This window comes from Rana temporaria, chromosome 5, assembly GCF_905171775.1.
Source record: "Rana temporaria chromosome 5, aRanTem1.1, whole genome shotgun sequence".
Classification (NCBI taxonomy): domain Eukaryota; kingdom Metazoa; phylum Chordata; class Amphibia; order Anura; family Ranidae; genus Rana; species Rana temporaria.
Genome location: NC_053493.1, coordinates 175,356,734 through 175,374,132, shown reverse-complemented (window position 1 = coordinate 175,374,132; position 17,399 = coordinate 175,356,734). Strand labels below are relative to the sequence as shown.

At 44.5% G+C, this 17,399-nt stretch overlaps 1 protein-coding gene across 7 annotated transcripts in view; it reads left to right on the top strand.

Moving 5' to 3' along the window:
- The window catches only part of PIGM (phosphatidylinositol glycan anchor biosynthesis class M), a 564,607-nt gene that overhangs the window by 67,632 nt on the left and 479,576 nt on the right, over nt 1-17,399 (top strand). The window contains exon 2 of one of the 7 annotated variants that reach the window (XM_040353411.1): nt 5,178-5,275. The exons of the other annotated variants lie outside the window; for them this stretch is intronic. The gene's annotated coding sequence lies outside the window, so the exon portion shown is untranslated. The remainder of the gene's footprint in view (nt 1-5,177; nt 5,276-17,399) is intronic. 7 annotated transcript variants of the gene reach the window in all.

Here is a 17,399-nt window from a genome sequence, read left to right as displayed (position 1 = left end):
CGTGGCCTTTGCGCTGGGGTATGTTGCTCGCTGGAGGAGGAGCGGGTGGAGGTTTGTTGGAGGCTTATTTGGCCCCCCTCTGCTTGCGCCGGTGCCGGCGGGTGACAAGGTGAGGGGAATATCCAGTCATGTTTGCCGATGGTGGGCCCATGGGAGCACTATTTTGTACACCATACAATGATGTCAAGTTCTCAACTGTTCACGTGGATTGCAGATTCACTCTTTGTTTCTTTTGATTGATGTCCTGTGATCACTTTTATTGTCTTTCTTAATAAAAATATATTTTGCAAAAAAAAAAAAAAAATCACTGGTATTCTTGCTTCTCAGTAGGATATACCGAATATGATGTAAGAGAGCCGCCACATTGGCAATTATTACATATAGCGACAGTTGGCCCAAAAAACAACATAGCAAGACATCATTATAGCATATTGAGAGCTTATTCAGTAAAAGAGATACTCTAAAAAACACTGTCTGGGATAGTTAGACTACAGTGTGCCAATAACAAATGGGCAAAAAAGTTTGAAATGATCCTTAAAAGGGACAGCGGGGGGGGGGGGGGGGTGAAATGTCTCTTATAGGGGGGCGTGATAAACAGACATTAAAAATCACAGAGGAAGCAGTTGAGGTCAAAATCTATATTGAATCCCGCTGGATTTTTATCTTCGATACTTTCGCTCCCCGGGGTTGAAGTTGGCTTAGTGTTCTAACCTTGTGGCTCCCTCGCCAATGTCTCACATAGGGCTCTATGCCCCAAAACTTTAGATGAGAGGGATCTTTATTATGGTGAGTGGCAAAGTGTCTTGATACGCTATGATTATCGAAGCATTTTAAGATGTATTTTACGTGTTCTTTTATTCGTATTCGCAAAAGCCTTTTTGTCCGACCTATATATTGTAGACCACAGCTGCATTCGAGGGCGTACACCGCTCCCTCTGTGTTGCAACAAATAAATTCTTTGATTTTGTGGGCATCTCCTGTACTTGTTGAAACAAACTTTCTTTTTTCGTTCGGTCTTTTTGTTCTCAGAAATGCTAAGCACCTTTTGCATGGAAAGAAGCCCTTGCTGGTAAAGAAAGAGGAGAAGCCCACCTTGGGGGGGCTCCGGGACACTTTTCACAATTGTATCTTTGATTGTGGGGGCCCTTTTTATACACAAATTTGGGACGTGTAGGGAGAACAGTCCTTAGGCCTCTGTCTGCCAACAGTATGTTCCAGTGGCGTTTGATGATTTTTTTCGATTTGTTTGTGTTGAATGTTATCATAATGATAGGCACCAGATCTTTCTGCACTTTTTGTTTAGGTTTATCACTCATTAGGGCTTTCCTATCCATAGTTGCAATTTCTGTAATTTTTTGAGTGATAAATTAATTCTCATATCCTTTTTGTATGAAGCGCTCCCCCATATCTTGAGCTTTGATGAGGAACATGTTTTTGTCTGTGCAATTCCATCAAAGGCGCATTAGTTGTCCCTTGGGTATGGTCTACGTTCTTAAAATGAGTCCTGGAACTTAGTACCTTGTTCTTCTGTTCGATTTCCAGGTCCAGGAACGTGATCTTACTATTACTGACTTCCCAAGAAAGTTTAATGTTTCTGTCATTGATGTTAAGATCTAGTAGGAAGTCAAGTAGTGTTTCTTTCTCCCCTTTCCACAATATCACAATGTCATCGGTATATTTTCTGTATGTGGACAATTCGTCCGGTGGTTTGGAAAAAAACATTTCTTCTTCCCATTGGGCCATGAACAGCCCAGTCTCACTTGGGGCAAATTTCGCCCCCATGGCTACACCTGTTTTCTGGAAGAAGTAGTGACCGCCCTACCAGAAATAACTATTTTTTAGACAAAAATCCAAGCATTTAACCAGATATTTGCGTTGCGTGCAGGGCAGCTTGGAGTGTTTCCTTAGACCCCTCTTCACCACTTCACATGCTTGATGGTGTAGGATAATCGTATATAGTGCAGATACATCCGCCGTTGCTAACCAAAAAGGTCCATCATCTTTCGGGATGTCTTCTAGATGCTGTAACATGTGTTTTGTGTCTCTAAGATAGGCTCTTGTGTTTTGAACTGCAAGCTGCACTGTAGTCTAACTATCCCAGACAGTGTGTTTTTTAGAGCAGTGGTCCCCAACCTTTTTGGCATCGGGGACCGGCTGCGTGGAACAACATTTTGCCATGGCCCGGTTGGGGGAGATTGGGGATGGCATGCGGGGGGTAAGCGATTTTTTTTTGCGAGCAATTTGTCAGCGCATTATTTCTATTACATTGTAGTAATAAATGAAATAGTTAAACCCACCATAATGCAGAATCAGGGGCAGCCTACCCCCCACATTACATTCCCAACCTCCACTTTAATATCCTCAGCCCCCCTCACATGACAGTTCTTGGTCACCCCAATTTAACTTCTTCAGGCCCCCCCATAATACAGTCCTCAGTCCCCCCCACACTCCAGTCCTCAGTCCCCCCCCACACTCCAGTCCTCAGTCCCCCCCCACACTCCAGTCAGTCCCCTCCCACACACTCCATTCCTCAGGCCCCCCCCCCCACTCCAGTCCTCAGTCCCCCCCACACACTCCAGTCCTCAGTCCCCCCCACACACACTCCAGTGCTCAGCTCCTCCTCTTTGGTGTCCTTAGCCCCTCCCCCCCACATCACAGCAATCCTGAGGCTCGGAATCCTCCCCCCACATTCAGATATTGGCGCTTTACTTCACCCCTCACTGTCCTACCTTACAGAGACAGATCAGAGGGAGGCACAGCATGTCTGGATAGGGACAGGAGAGGAGTTGCAGGGAGGGAGGCGGGACAGTTCTCGATTGAGGGCCGAGGTAACAAACAGGTGATTGGCTGCTAGGATGAAGGACAGTCCTAGCAGCCAATCGCCTGTTTAATAACCTCGGGCAGCTCCGCCCTCCACCCAGAATTGTTCCGCCTCCCGCTGTCGGCTCTGTGAGGATTACAGAGCAACGGCAGGAGGAAGAAAAGTGTCATGCCGCCTGCTCGCACCCGCGGCCCGGCTGCAGAAGGGCTGCGGCCCGGTAGTGGGCCACGGACCAGGGGTTGACGACCCCTGTTTCAGAGTATCTCTTTTACTAAATAAGCTCTCAATATGCTATAATGATGTCTTGCTATGTTGTTTTTTGGGTGCTAACTGTCGCTATATGTAATAATTGCCAATGTGGCGGCTCTCTTTCATCATATCCGGTATATCCTACTGAGGAGCAAGAATACCAGTGATTTATTTTAATTTTGCCATGTTTTATGTTTATTTAATTTTACATCAGGGCTGGTCTCTGTGACAGTGTTCGAATATATTTATTTTTATACTGTTGCTGATGGAGCTATATGAGATCTTGTTCTCTGCTCCAGAGGACCCCCTCCACTGTTGTTTTACGCTTTTTATGTTTTTTACGTTGCCTGAGTGTTGGCTACATGGCGTCCATGCTTATCGGGCCAAGGCTCCAGAGTAATGGCCGCAGCTCTACTTCCGGCCACAGCAAAATGACCACCACCACACTTCCGGCGCAGCGGGTGTAGGCGGCGCGTTGCGGCGCTGCACCGTTTCCGTCTGCTTGTTGCCGGTGGGGGGCGGCCGCTGAACTGGTGTGAGGATCCAGCCGGCATGGAGATGTGGCTGGATTCCGTGCATGCATCACGGACCCCAAGAAGATGGCCGCGGTTCCACTTCTGGCCTCCTCCAAAATGGCCGCGAACATACTTCCGGTGTTTGTTTTCGCTGGCGGGGCATTGTATTTGTGCTTTTTTATTTATTTATGGCACACATATTATATCGGCCCTGATGGCCCCCGGGTCATATCAATATATTTTAACTTATGTAGTACTCTTTTTGGGATAGCAGGATTATGGAAACCGAGGAAACCTATGGCGACTGCCCCACTTCCTGTTTGTTGGGAAGATGGCTGCTGCCCTCACTCCACATACCTCTTATCACTCCTGAAGAAGTCACTTGTGAGTGACGAGTCCTGTTCAAAGAGGTACCGGATGTGATGCCAGCGAGTCCGCCACTCGTTTTTTATATGCTGTATTTTAAAACTACCTTTGTGAGTACCTAGTGTATAAGCTGTTTTTATACTATTAAATTGCTCCTACATTATTATGCTATTGGTGCTTTCCTTTATCTTTCCGTGTGAGGACCATTGCCACCTCCAACGCCTGAAATTTCGTTGCTGCACTTATCCATATCGAGTTGTTTTATGCTGTTACCTTACAGCAGTAAGGTAAGGGGACATCTGCACTACTTTTAAGGAGATTAAAACCCTTCCCCGGCAAGCACTATATGTTTGGACACTTGGCACCATCACCAGCACTTTATTACATGCGTTCCAGTAGCGTTCAGCCTGCTGCTCCTGCATGAACACTTATGCTGTTTTCACTGTTTATATGTTTGCTATCACCTATGTGTATAGTTTTGTAGCCTTTTGGCTTTAGCAGCGCCAGCTGTCTTATTCACCTAGCACTATTGTGTTCACCTTGGATTTGGTACTATGCATCACTGAAGTCGTGTACTGTTACACTGTTTAGATGTACTCATTTCATTTTTGTTTCAAATATTTTATTGAATTATTAAAATATAAATACAATTGCATACAATAAAATCACAATGTATAACAAAAGATAATGGGTGTAATTAGCATTACAGAAACACAAAGTTAACAGACTAAAAGCTATGATATATATAGTTATGTAGCCAGAAGAAGGGAAAACAAAATAAACAAAAAAAGAAAAAAAAAGAAAGAAAATGGGGTAGAAGGAGGTGTGAGGTCAGTAAAGGAATATCAATGATAAGACACATAAAAAAAATTATGCATCAGTCTATGATGAATAAAATAGAATTCGTAAGACAACTAAGAAATACCAGACAGTTGAAGAAATTCCCTAGTATCAAAAAATGTAACGGGAGAATCTCTAGTTTGATAGATCAGGTTTTCCATGTCAGCAATATGCCCAATTTTTCGTAACCATTCAGTTATGGAAGGGGGATATTTTTTTTCCAATGAATAGGGACACAGAGTTTGGCGGCATTAATAAGATGCGGTAAGATAGAACGTTTATAAGTAGATTTTGATAATGAACTGTGGTGTAATAAATATTGGGCTGCCGTGAATTCAGGGACAAGAGTCGTAATATGGGAAATTAATTCATGGACTTTTTTCCAGAAAGGTTGCATGAGACAACACTCCCACCAAATGTGTAAAAGTGTGCCACGTTCAGATTCACATCGCCAACATAAGGGAGTGGAGTTGGGGATATACTTGTGAGTAATAACCGGAGTTCTATACCATCTTGAATATACTTTGAAACTATTTTCCTGTAACAGGACATTCAAGGAACCCTTATGTATGTGATGGAATATACGTGTCCATTTTTCATTAGAAAGGGATATATTTAGATCATTTTCCCATTTTTGAGTATTGCAATCTTTTTTCGGGTCAATCGCTGAAAAAAAGAGGGTATAGATAGATGAAATTAGGTGTCTTTGAGGAGAAGACTTGACACACAAATTTTCAAAAGGTGTTTTGAGGTTAATCCAGTCTGAATGTGACGGGGACATAGTGAGGAAATGTTTTAATACTTTCATAAACCGAAGAGGAAATGCAACATTCAGGGTGTTTGGCTATGTACGTATCAAATGAGAGAATATGACCTCTTTCAAAGAAGGATTCTGCTCTAATAGATACATTCGGAGACGGATAAGGGCTGAGAGGATTAAAACATTTTACAGGGATGTCCGGATTGTGAATTAAAGGAGTCAAAGGACCAGGAATAGAAGCAATACCAACATTTTTACATTAGGATCTAAACACTTTCAAGGTTGGGTTAGTCAAAGGATGGCTAATAATATTGCGTGGTATTTTACTGGAGCAGATCCAAGGCAGGTGACACAAAGGTAGCGGAGAAAATGATCCTTCAAGTTTATTCCATGCCTTAGTCTCACCATGTAAGTGCCAATCAATTACATGCGTCAGGAGGCAGGCCCAATAATAATTTTGGATGTCCGATAGACCGATGCCACCTAAATGTTTAGGGATAATCAATTTATCCCAACTAATTCTGGGTTGTTTAGAGTTCCAAACAAATTTTAAACATAGTTTTTTAAATGTGGTAAAGAAGGAAGCAGGCATTTTGATAGGGATAGTCTGTAAAAGGTATAGGAGTCTGGGGAGGATGTTCATTTTAATTATAGCGGCCCTACCAAACCAGGAGAAGAAACCTTTGCTCCAAAATTAATTTTGAAAAGTCTAAAGCCCTAAACATCTCTTTAACTAGGGAAACCGTATCACTATTAATGATATTGGGTCTGAGATCAAAAGTAACATTTCTGTCTTTGCAGATGACACCAAGCTATGCAGTGGAATAACGTCCTTACAGGATGTCTCCAATTTACAAGCCGACCTCAATGCTCTGTCTGATTGGGCGACTAAGTGGCAGATGAGGTTTAATGTAGATAAATGTAAAGTTATGCACTTGGGGGCTAAGAATATGCATGCATCATACATACTAGGGGGAGTACAACTGGGGGGGTCTGTAGTGGAGAAGGATCTGGGGGTTTTAGTTGATCATAAGCTCAATAATGGCATGCAATGCCAAGCTGCGGTTTCCAAAGCGAGCAAAGTCCTTTCTTGTATTAAGAGAGGTATGGACTCCAGAGACAGAGATATAATTTTGCCCCTGTACAAATCATTGATAAGACCTCATCTGGAATATGCAGTTCAGTTTTGGGCACCAGTTCTCAAAAAGGATATAGGAGAACTGGAGAAAGTGCAGAGAAGAGCAACCAAACTGATAAGAGGCATGGAGGAGCTCAGCTATGAGGAAAGATTAGAGGAACTAAATTTATTCACTCTTGAGAAGAGGAGAATAAGGGGGGATATGATCAACATGTACAAATATATAAGAGGTCCATACAGTGAACTTGGTGTTGAGTTATTCACTTTACGGTCATCACTGAGGACAAGGGGGCACTCTTTACGTCTAGAGGAAAAGAGATTTCACCTCCAAATACGGAAAGGTTTTTTCACAGTAAGAGCTGTGAAAATGTGGAACAGACTCCCTCCAGAGGTGGTTCTGGCCAGCTCAGTAGATTGCTTTAAGAAAGGTCTGGATTCTTTCCTAAATGTACAGAATATAACTGAGTACTAAGATTTGTAGGTATAGTTGATCCAGGGTAAATCCGATTGCCTCTCGGGGGATCAGGAAGGAATTTTTTCCCCTGCTGTAGCAAATTGGATCATGCTCCGCTGGGGTTTTTTGCCTTCCTCTGGATCAACTGTGGGTATGGAGTTGGGTGTATAGGATTTTACTGTGTTTTTTTATTTTGTTTTTTGTGGTTGAACTGGATGGACTTGTGTCTTTTTTCAACCTGACTAACTATGTAACTATGTAAAAATAATTTTCCATTTTGCTGGGAAGACAAATCCATTACTTACCTTGGAATCCAATTTCCCTCTGATTTGCAAGATTTATATGCTCTGAATTTTCCTCCAGCACTCTCAAATACACAGGAACAATTTATTTAAAACAACAACATCAATAAAAAACACTCACATGGAGCAGTCTGAGGCGGTCACACATCCACAAGCTGCGAGCTCGTCTACCGTCCGTCAGGTGCGTTACACCCCTGATGAAGTCACGTGGTGTGACGAATACGCGTCGGGATCGGAGCATTGGACTGTTTGCAGCACCTGACGGACGGTAGACGAGCTTGCAGCTCGTGGATGTGTGACCGCCTCTGACTGCTCCATGTGAGTGTTTTTTATTGATGTTGTTTTAAATAAATCGTTACTGTATCACGCGATGTGCCCTCCTCTTCTTCTCCCGCCCGCATTACCATCGTTTGAGCCACTGACAGGATTGGTGTGAACATAGAAAGTGTTACCAGAGAAGAATTAGGACACTGACGAGCTCGCCGCTCGTGGAGATAGGCCCCCCCTCTTAGAACCTTGTGTACGTGTACACCCATTCATCTCAGTAGAGGTTCCCTAGTAGTGACAGGACTACGCAATATTGTCTTTTATTGTGTCTCCCACATGCACCACCTGGGACTGGGACCTATTGGATTCATCATCCCACCTTCCAGGAAGTTATCCATCCGCTAGGAGGCTGAAGCATTTTCCTTTTGTTTGGCTATATGTGATGGCTATGAGGTAAGCTGCTAGGATCACAAGAGGTGTGGGCTGCACGCTTTGGATTTGTTTGCTGCGCCTTTTCACAGACCTGGTTGTTGGAATCTTCACTTCAGACTCTTTATTTATTTATTTATTCATCCATCCGACATGCTTTACCTGGATTCTTCTTCCTTTTGATCGTGGGACCGGGACTGTCATGCTTACCGTATTTATTGGGGTATAGCGCGCACCCCTAAAGTTGCCCGAAATTCCTGTGGAAAAAAGATTTTTTGTACTTAGTTTTGGTGTCTTGCGCGGCGTCCGTCTGCGGCTTCGGGTGTCTTCTTCATCGGGTCCGGCGTCCTTCTGCGGCATCCTCGCGTCCTCCCCGATCGTTTCCCGCGCCGAGTTTGAATACTGCGCCGACATATACAGAGCGCAGTACACTCGTGTATGGTCGGGCAGGCTCGGCTACTCTCGTGCTGACGTCCTGTACGTCCAGGACGTCAGCGCGAGAGAAGCCGAGACTGCCCGACTTTACACGAGTGTACTGCGCTCGGTATATGTCGGCGCAGTATTCAAACTCGCCGCGGGAAAACGGGTATCAGCGTATATCGCGCACCCACGATTTTGCCCTGATTTTCAGGGCAAAAAAGTGTGCGGTATACGCCGATAAATACGGTATTTAATTTATTAATTCACTATGTTCATTCAATGTATTGATTCACTCTGTCACTGGGATTGACGTTTGCATTGCTTATCTGTTTGTCACTTAGGCCCCATACTCACGAGCAAACATGTCTGCTGAAACTGGCCCGCAGGCCAGTTTCAGCAGACATGTTTGGTCGTGTGTGGGCGCGAGCGGGCCGAATTCCAGCAAACATTTGCCCGCCGGGCCTTTTCCCAGCAGACAAATATTCCTGGACTTGTTTTAAAACAGCCCGCTGGAATTCAGCCCGCTCGGACATGTACGGTCGTCAGTACAGACCTACCGTACATGTCCAGGCGCCCGCCGTCCCTCGCATGCGTCGAATGACTTCGACGCATGCGTGGAAGCATTTTAAAGGCGGGCCGCGCACGTCGCCGCGTCATTGTCGCGGCGACACCGCGGACACGCCCCGCGTATTGTTTACGCGCGGACTTCTGTACGATGGTGTGTACAACCATCGTACAGAAGCCCTCTGGCAGACATGTATGGTGAAAACGGTCCGACGGACCGCTTTCACCATACATGTTTGTCCGTGTGTACCCGGCCTTAGAGGTATTTCCTTTCACCTCACTGCCCCCACAGGCTTATTCCCTTTTCATTGCCCTTAACCCATTGGCAGTGTCTTCCTTCACAGCGCAGACATTATCACCTTTTGCATTGTTTTATAATTGGGTTAGCAAGAAACAACAAGATATCGTCAGCATAAGCGGCCAATTTATAGTATGTTGCATTTATTTCAATTCCTTTAATATCTGGATTATTCCGAATCTTACAGAGAAAGGGCTCCAAAATAAGAATACAAATAGGTGATAAGGGGCATCCCTGTCGGGTTCCGTTGGACACAGAGAAGGCGTCCGACAGGCATCTATTGATTTTTATTTTAGCAGTAGGGGAGGAATACAGTGCGAGTATATAACAGAGCATTCTATCTTGTAAGCCCAACGCTTTCAATGCTTCAGTCATGTAATCCCATGCTATTCTGTCGAACGCCTTCTCTGCGTCAAGAGAGGAAAAAGCCAGGGGTCTGAGACGTGGTCAACCAATGGTGAATATTAATGGCTTTCAGAGTGTTGTCTCTAGCCTCTCTTCCAGGAATGAAACTGACTTGGTCTATGGATATCAAATTAGGGAGCAGTGGTAATAGTCTATTAGTTATGAATGATTTTTGCATAAAGTTTTATATCGACATTTAAAAGGGATATGGGCCTATATGGGGATATGGGCCTATAATTAGATACCAAACAGGTGTCTTTATTAGGTTTTGGGATCATGGAGATGTGGGCTTCAAGAAGGTCTCTGTTACATAGAGGGGAATCTGGGAGCGAATTAAAGGACTTTAAAAAATAAAGAGATTCAGAAAAGGATTTATAATAGCTTACAGAAAGGCCATCTGGTCTAGGGCATTTTCCCGTCTTTAACTGTTTCAGAGCAGCAAAAGTTTCAGATAAATCGAAGGGTTTATCTAAAGCATCAGCTTTTTCCGAACTAATCGGATCAGGACTGAATTCTGTCAGAAAATCAGTAATTAGTTTCTTTCTATCAGCATCCCGGTCAGAAGAGGCGTGATTCCGTAAGTTATATAAATTAGAGTAAAAGGAGCGAAAATGGCATGCAATTTCTGAGGAAATACAAATCTTTTTACTTGTGGGGTCATTGATAGAGTGAATAGTGTTAGCAATTTTTTTTGAATGAAGGGATCTGGCTAGAAATTTTCCGGATTTATTTCCAGACTCATAAAAAAGCTTTTGCGTGAATGCAAGATTACGTCTAGATTTTCCCCCCAGTATATTAAGCAAGTCTTCTCTGGCACCTACGATTATTTCATTTTTGGATCTAGCACTGTATTTATGAGATTTATATTATTATTTCCTATCCCTACAGCGCAGCACTATTTTTTTTATTCATATATTTTGGGTTTTGATACACTTGCAGTGCCGCAGCAGTTTTACCTTTTCTCCCCTTGTTTGTTCACTGTCCTTCCCCCCACTCTCCAATCCCCCCCTCCCTTCCCTTTAGTTTCCCTTCCACAAGTCCTTTGGTAGCGTGGTAATACCCCTTCTTACAAATCAACGTTGGCCATGCTGCAGCGGCTGCATACGCAGCAGAGGGCCATCAATGAGTACCTGTGCGACTATGTCACCAGGACAGGGTCAGAGGAGCTTGTTTTTTTTTTCCACGCCAGTGGGTCATGATCAGGGAATCATGCACTGTCATGTCACCATTTGAGGAGGCCACGAGGATGGCGAGCAGTGACAATGCATACATCAGTGATACTGTCCCTCTTGTCCACCTGTTGGAGCACAGGCTGCGTAGAATAATGGACAGGGCACTTGAGGCAGAACAGAGGGAGGAAGAGGAGGATTTCCTTACCTCTCAAGCCCCCTTTATCTAGACATTTAAAAGGGATATGGGCCTATAATTAGATACCAAACAGGTGTCTTTATTAGGTTTTGGGATCATGGAGATGTGGGCTTCAAGAAGGTCTCTGTTACATAGAGGGGAATCTGGGAGCGAATTAAAGGACTTTAAAAAATAAGGTATAAGAGATTCAGAAAAGGATTTATAATAGCTTACAGAAAGGCCATCTGGTCTAGGGCATTTTCCCGTCTTTAACTGTTTCAGAGCAGCAAAAGTTTCAGATAAATCAATGAGTACCTGTGCGACTATGTCACCAGGACAGGGTCAGAGGAGCTTGTTTTTTTTTTCCACGCCAGTGGGTCATGATCAGGGAATCATGCACTGTCATGTCACCATTTGAGGAGGCCACGAGGATGGCGAGCAGTGACAATGCATACATCAGTGATACTGTCCCTCTTGTCCACCTGTTGGAGCACAGGCTGCGTAGAATAATGGACAGGGCACTTGAGGCAGAACAGAGGGAGGAAGAGGAGGATTTCCTTACCTCTCAAGCCCCCTTTATCTAGACATTTAAAAGGGATATGGGCCTATAATTAGATACCAAACAGGTGTCTTTATTAGGTTTTGGGATCATGGAGATGTGGGCTTCAAGAAGGTCTCTGTTACATAGAGGGGAATCTGGGAGCGAATTAAAGGACTTTAAAAAATAAGGTATAAGAGATTCAGAAAAGGATTTATAATAGCTTACAGAAAGGCCATCTGGTCTAGGGCATTTTCCCGTCTTTAACTGTTTCAGAGCAGCAAAAGTTTCAGATAAATCAATGAGTACCTGTGCGACTATGTCACCAGGACAGGGTCAGAGGAGCTTGTTTTTTTTTTCCACGCCAGTGGGTCATGATCAGGGAATCATGCACTGTCATGTCACCATTTGAGGAGGCCACGAGGATGGCGAGCAGTGACAATGCATACATCAGTGATACTGTCCCTCTTGTCCACCTGTTGGAGCACAGGCTGCGTAGAATAATGGACAGGGCACTTGAGGCAGAACAGAGGGAGGAAGAGGAGGATTTCCTTACCTCTCAAGCCCCCTTTATATCGACATTTAAAAGGGATATGGGCCTATAATTAGATACCAAACAGGTGTCTTTATTAGGTTTTGGGATCACACAGGAAGAGGAGTATTGTGTCAGCATGGAGGTGGAGCCTAGCACTCAGCATCAGCAGCAGCCTGCAAGGGATCATTTACAGTCCCCAGAAACCCATGGACTTGTACGTGGCTGGGAGGAGGTGGCTGCAGATCATGTCGTCCTTAGTGACCCAGAGGACTCCGGACCAAATGTTTTAGCAAACCTACGCTGCATTGCCTCCCTGATCCTGCAAAGCCTGCAAAAGGATCCTCGTATTTGTGGTATCAAGGAGAGGGATCATTACTGGTTGGCAACCCTCCTTGATCCACATTACAAGGGTAAGGTTGCGGACCCTATCCAGAGGGAGCAGAGGGTAAAACATCTTCGGGAGGCCTTGCAGAAAGGTTTGTGCAACGCGTTTACAGAGCCTGGGAGATTACAAATTCCTGGTCCTGGATAACGTGTTGCTGAGGCTTCGGTCAGTCACAGAAGGAGCGGTGGAGAAGGTGGCCGTCTGACCGATGCGTTCAGACAATTTTTTAGTCCGCAGCCCCAAGGTATGATCGGTTCCAGCAACCATCGCCAGCGTCCGATTCACATGGTGCAGGAATCCCTAGGGGCAAGATCAGACTTGGACACCTTTTCCACCGAAAATCCTCTGGCTTACTGGGTCTTGAGGATGGATCACTGGCCAGAGCTTGCACAGTATGCAATTGAGCTACTGGCCTGTCCTGCATCCAGTGTTCTTTCGGAACGCACATTCAGTGCTGCTGGAGGCTTTGTAACCGATCACAGGGTGCGCTTGTCCACCGACTCGGTCGATCGGCTGACCTTCTTCATAAAAATGAATCAAACACCTGATGCTGATGTAACCGAATCATTTTTTTTGAATGTGAGATCCCTTCAAGACTGTCTATGCTGATGCTGAGTGACTTATCTGTTCATCCTCTTCCTCAATGTTCATGTTGCTAGCTTGTAAGAATTTTTCTTGGTTCTGGGCACCGCCACCAGTGGCTAAGGCCCAATTTGTCTGCCCCTGTTTAACAGGGGAGTGTAATTACAATTTTTGCTGCAATGGTTTGCAGCAGGGCTCATTCCTGCGCTCCAACTAAAGTATCTATGAGGGGTTGCAGTGTTGTGGCACCAGTGCCTAAGGCCCAATTTTTCTACCCCTGTTCAACAGGGGCATATAATTACAATTCTTGATCTAATATTTCACAGCAGGGCACGTTCCTGCGCCCAGCAAGAGTAACTGTGAGGGCTTACAGTGTTGTGGCAACACAAACACCTAAGGACCAAATTTCTGCAGAGTACATAGGGCAGGCCCCTACTTTCAAACATCCGACTTACAAAACGACTCCTACATACAAACGGAGGGAGACAACAGGAAGTGAGAGGAGATCTACCCCTAGGAAGGGAAATTCTCTCCTGTAAGAGTTAATATTGGAAAAAAGGTGTCTCCTCTCCACTGATGCTTTATCACCAATCCTTATTTCCCTAAAAATAAAAAAAAAATTCAAAATCCAATTGTTTATGGGACAGAAAGTGAGGTGAAATCTTCTGAACAGGTGCACAGACAGCAAAACACATGTTACAGGGGTGATAACCCTTCCCTATGTTTTCCAAAAAGCTTAAAAATTGATTTTTTGGCTGGAGCTACATTTTAAAAATGTACCAGTTCAAAATTACAAACAGATTCTACTTAAGAACAAACATAGAGTCCCTGTCTTGTTTGCACCGCCTGTGTACTGCTGTTCAGAGTATATAGGGCCTGGGGGCCCCACACCTTTCCTTTTTTTTTTTTTTTTTTTTTGGTGTATTTTATTTTATTTGAAATATTTTATTTGAAACTTTTATCCTCTCCCAAAAATACTGGGTCTATTATGAACTGTAGATGCTCATGAGCGTGGATTTTTGGTGTATTTTCTGTATTTTTGGTACTTCCGGGTACCACGATTCTCGCAGGGCTGGACTATCTACTTCACACCCTACATACTAGTTACAGTTCTTACATTAGGGTTACTATCATCCTCGTTTAGCGCCAGTGATTTTTTTGTGTATTTTTTTTTTTGGGTGCAGGGTTTCCCTTAATATCCATACAAGACCCAAATGGGGGGGGGGGGGGGGGTGGTTTTACCCATGCTGTTTTTCTCAATGATTTTCATCCATATTGCCGGGACCAGACATTACATTAAAGCCGCAAGCAGTTTTAAATGACTTTTATTCCTTTAGAAATTTAATTTTGTGCAGGGACAGTTCTAAGCACGGGAAACACGCGCCACTTTACAGGCATACTATAGACCCCCCCCAGGCACGATATTTAACCACTTAAGGACCGCCTCCTGCACATATACGTCGGCAGAATGGCACGGCTGGGCACAAGCACATATATATGTCCTGTACTTGTACCCAGCCGTGGGTCGCGGGCGCGTGCCCGTGGCGCGCTCCTGCGACCCAGTCCGAAGCTCCGGGACCGCGGGTCCCGTGGACCTGATCGCCGCTCGAGTGCGGCGATCGGTCCCCGGAGCTGAAGAACGGGGAGAGCCGTGTGTAAACACGGCTTCCCCGTGCTTCACTGTGGCGGCGTATCGATCGCGTCATCCCCTTTATAGGGTGGACACGATCGATGACATCACAGCCACACCCCCCCTACAGTTGTAAACACTCACACAGTGAACCCTAACTCCTACAGCGCCCCCTGTGGTTAACTCCCAAACTGCAACTGTCATTTTCACAATAAAGAATGCAATTTAAATGCATTTTTTGCTGTGAAAATGACAATGGTCCCAAAAATGTGTCAAAATTGTCCGAAGTGTCCGCCATAATGTCGCAGTCACGAAAAAAATCGCTGATCGCCGCCATTAGTAGTAAAAAAAATTAAAATGCAATAAAACTATCCCCTATTTTGTAAACGCTATAAATTTTGCGCAAACCAACCGATAAACGATTATTGAGATTTTTTTTTTTTACCAAAAATAGGTAGAAGAATACGTATCGGCCTAAACTGAGGGAAAAAAAATATATATGTTTTTGGGGGATATTTATTATAGCAAAAAGTAAAAGATATTGCATTTTTTTCAAAATTGTCGCTCTATTTTTGTTTATAGCGCAAAAACTAAAAACCGCAGATGTGATCAAATACCACCAAAAGAAAGCTTTATTTGTGGGGGAAAAAAGGACGCCAAATTTGTGTGGGAGCCACGTCGCACGACCGCACAATTGTCTGTTAAAGCGACGCAGTCCCGAACTGTAAAAACACCTTGGGTCTTTAGCCAGCATATTGGTCCGGGGCTTAAGTGGTTAAAGGAATATTTCACTTTTGAGTTTTTTTGTCTGTCGCTTGGAAACTCAAATTTTCAGCTCCCTCCATAAATTAAGGTCTTGGGACACTTCCTTGTTGCCTTGGCGGTATGTTTTGGGTCATTGTCATGCCAAAAGACCCATCTATGGCCCATCTTCAGCGTTCTGTCTGATAGAAGAAGGTTCTCAGCCAAGATTTTACAATACATGGCTCCGTCCATTGGCCCATCAATGCAGCAAAGTCGGTCTGTACCTGTAACAGCACCCCAAATACGAAAGGGGTTAAAGCCGTTTAGGATATTCCCTTTCCCAACATTACGCAGCTACCGACACTCCATAGTCAGGCGAACAAGACCCATAAGAATAATTCCCCCCCATTAACGAGACACAACTGTTTTCAGGTTCCAAACAGGGAATGAATCTTTATTGCAAGCACATGGTAACATATTTCTCTTCAAAACACTTCCCTCTCACCCTTGGGAAACAGGGTGGGTTAAACTGTCCAATGACAAGGGTGATACAGGTCAGGTGTATTCAAACTTCTCCTTCAGTAAACAGTCTTAACAGGGGGGGTTGCTGGAGTGACCCCCCCCCCCCTTTCCTCACAGCAAGACACTTAAACATCCCATAATAGAAAGCCAGACTGTCTAACAAGCTCCAATCCACATCACCACAGTAGCAGACTTAATTACCACAAGCCACCATAAAAAGGTTTTAGAATTAGCCTGGACTCAATTTACATTACACAGGCAGCCATTGAAACATATTTCAATGAACATGTTGAGTTCAGAATCAACAAACAGTAATTAGTCCTTTACAGATATCCTGGAATATATTGTGGTTAATTACATTACTGTCCCATCTTAAGTAGTCCAAGATATAATTTCTCAGTCATCCTATGCCCCTAGTGGACATAGGATGATTTTAGACATAAGATGGTCCGGGGAAGCTGAAACAAGGGTATCTCATACTTTTTCAATAGCTTCTGGGTTCCACAGGCCCTCCTGTTATAGTACCTTTTAGCAAAAAAACGTCCTTAAAGCATAATGGGCCAGATTCACAGAAGAGATACGACGGCGTATCTCCTGATACACCGTCGTATCTATGCGGCTGATTCATAGAATCAGTTCCGCATAGATAGCCCTAAGATCCGACAGGTGTAATTGACTTACACCGTCGGATCTTAGGATGCAATACTTCGGCCGCCGCTGGGTGGAGTTCACGTCGTTTTCCTGCGTCGGGTATGCAAATGAGGTTTTACTGCAATCCACGAAGGTTTTCGCGTTCGTTACGTCGTCGCTAGTAATTTTTTCCCATCGCAAAGTTAAGCCTGCTTTAACATGGCTTAACTTTAGACGAGCCATGTTAAAGTATGGCCGTCGTTCCCGGGTCGAATTTCTATTTTTTTTTGGCGTAAGACGTCCGGGAATACGAATGTACGTTACGCACGTCACCGTTCTAAAAAATTACGTCACTTCGCGCAAAGCACGGCGGGAATTTCAAAACGGAGCATGCGCAGTACGTCCGGCGCGGGAGAGCGCCTAATTTAAATGGTACACGCCCCATTTGAATTAGGCGGGCTTGCGCCGGACGTCTTTACGATACACCGCCGCAAGTTTACAGGTAAGTGCATGGATAATCAGGCACTTACGCTGAAAACTTGCGGCGGTGTAACGTAAAGACGATACGTTACACCGCCGGAGTTTTTTGTGAATCTGGCCCACAGTTTCCACCTTCGTGCTTGACTGTAGGGGTGGTGTTCTTGGGTCATAGTCAGCA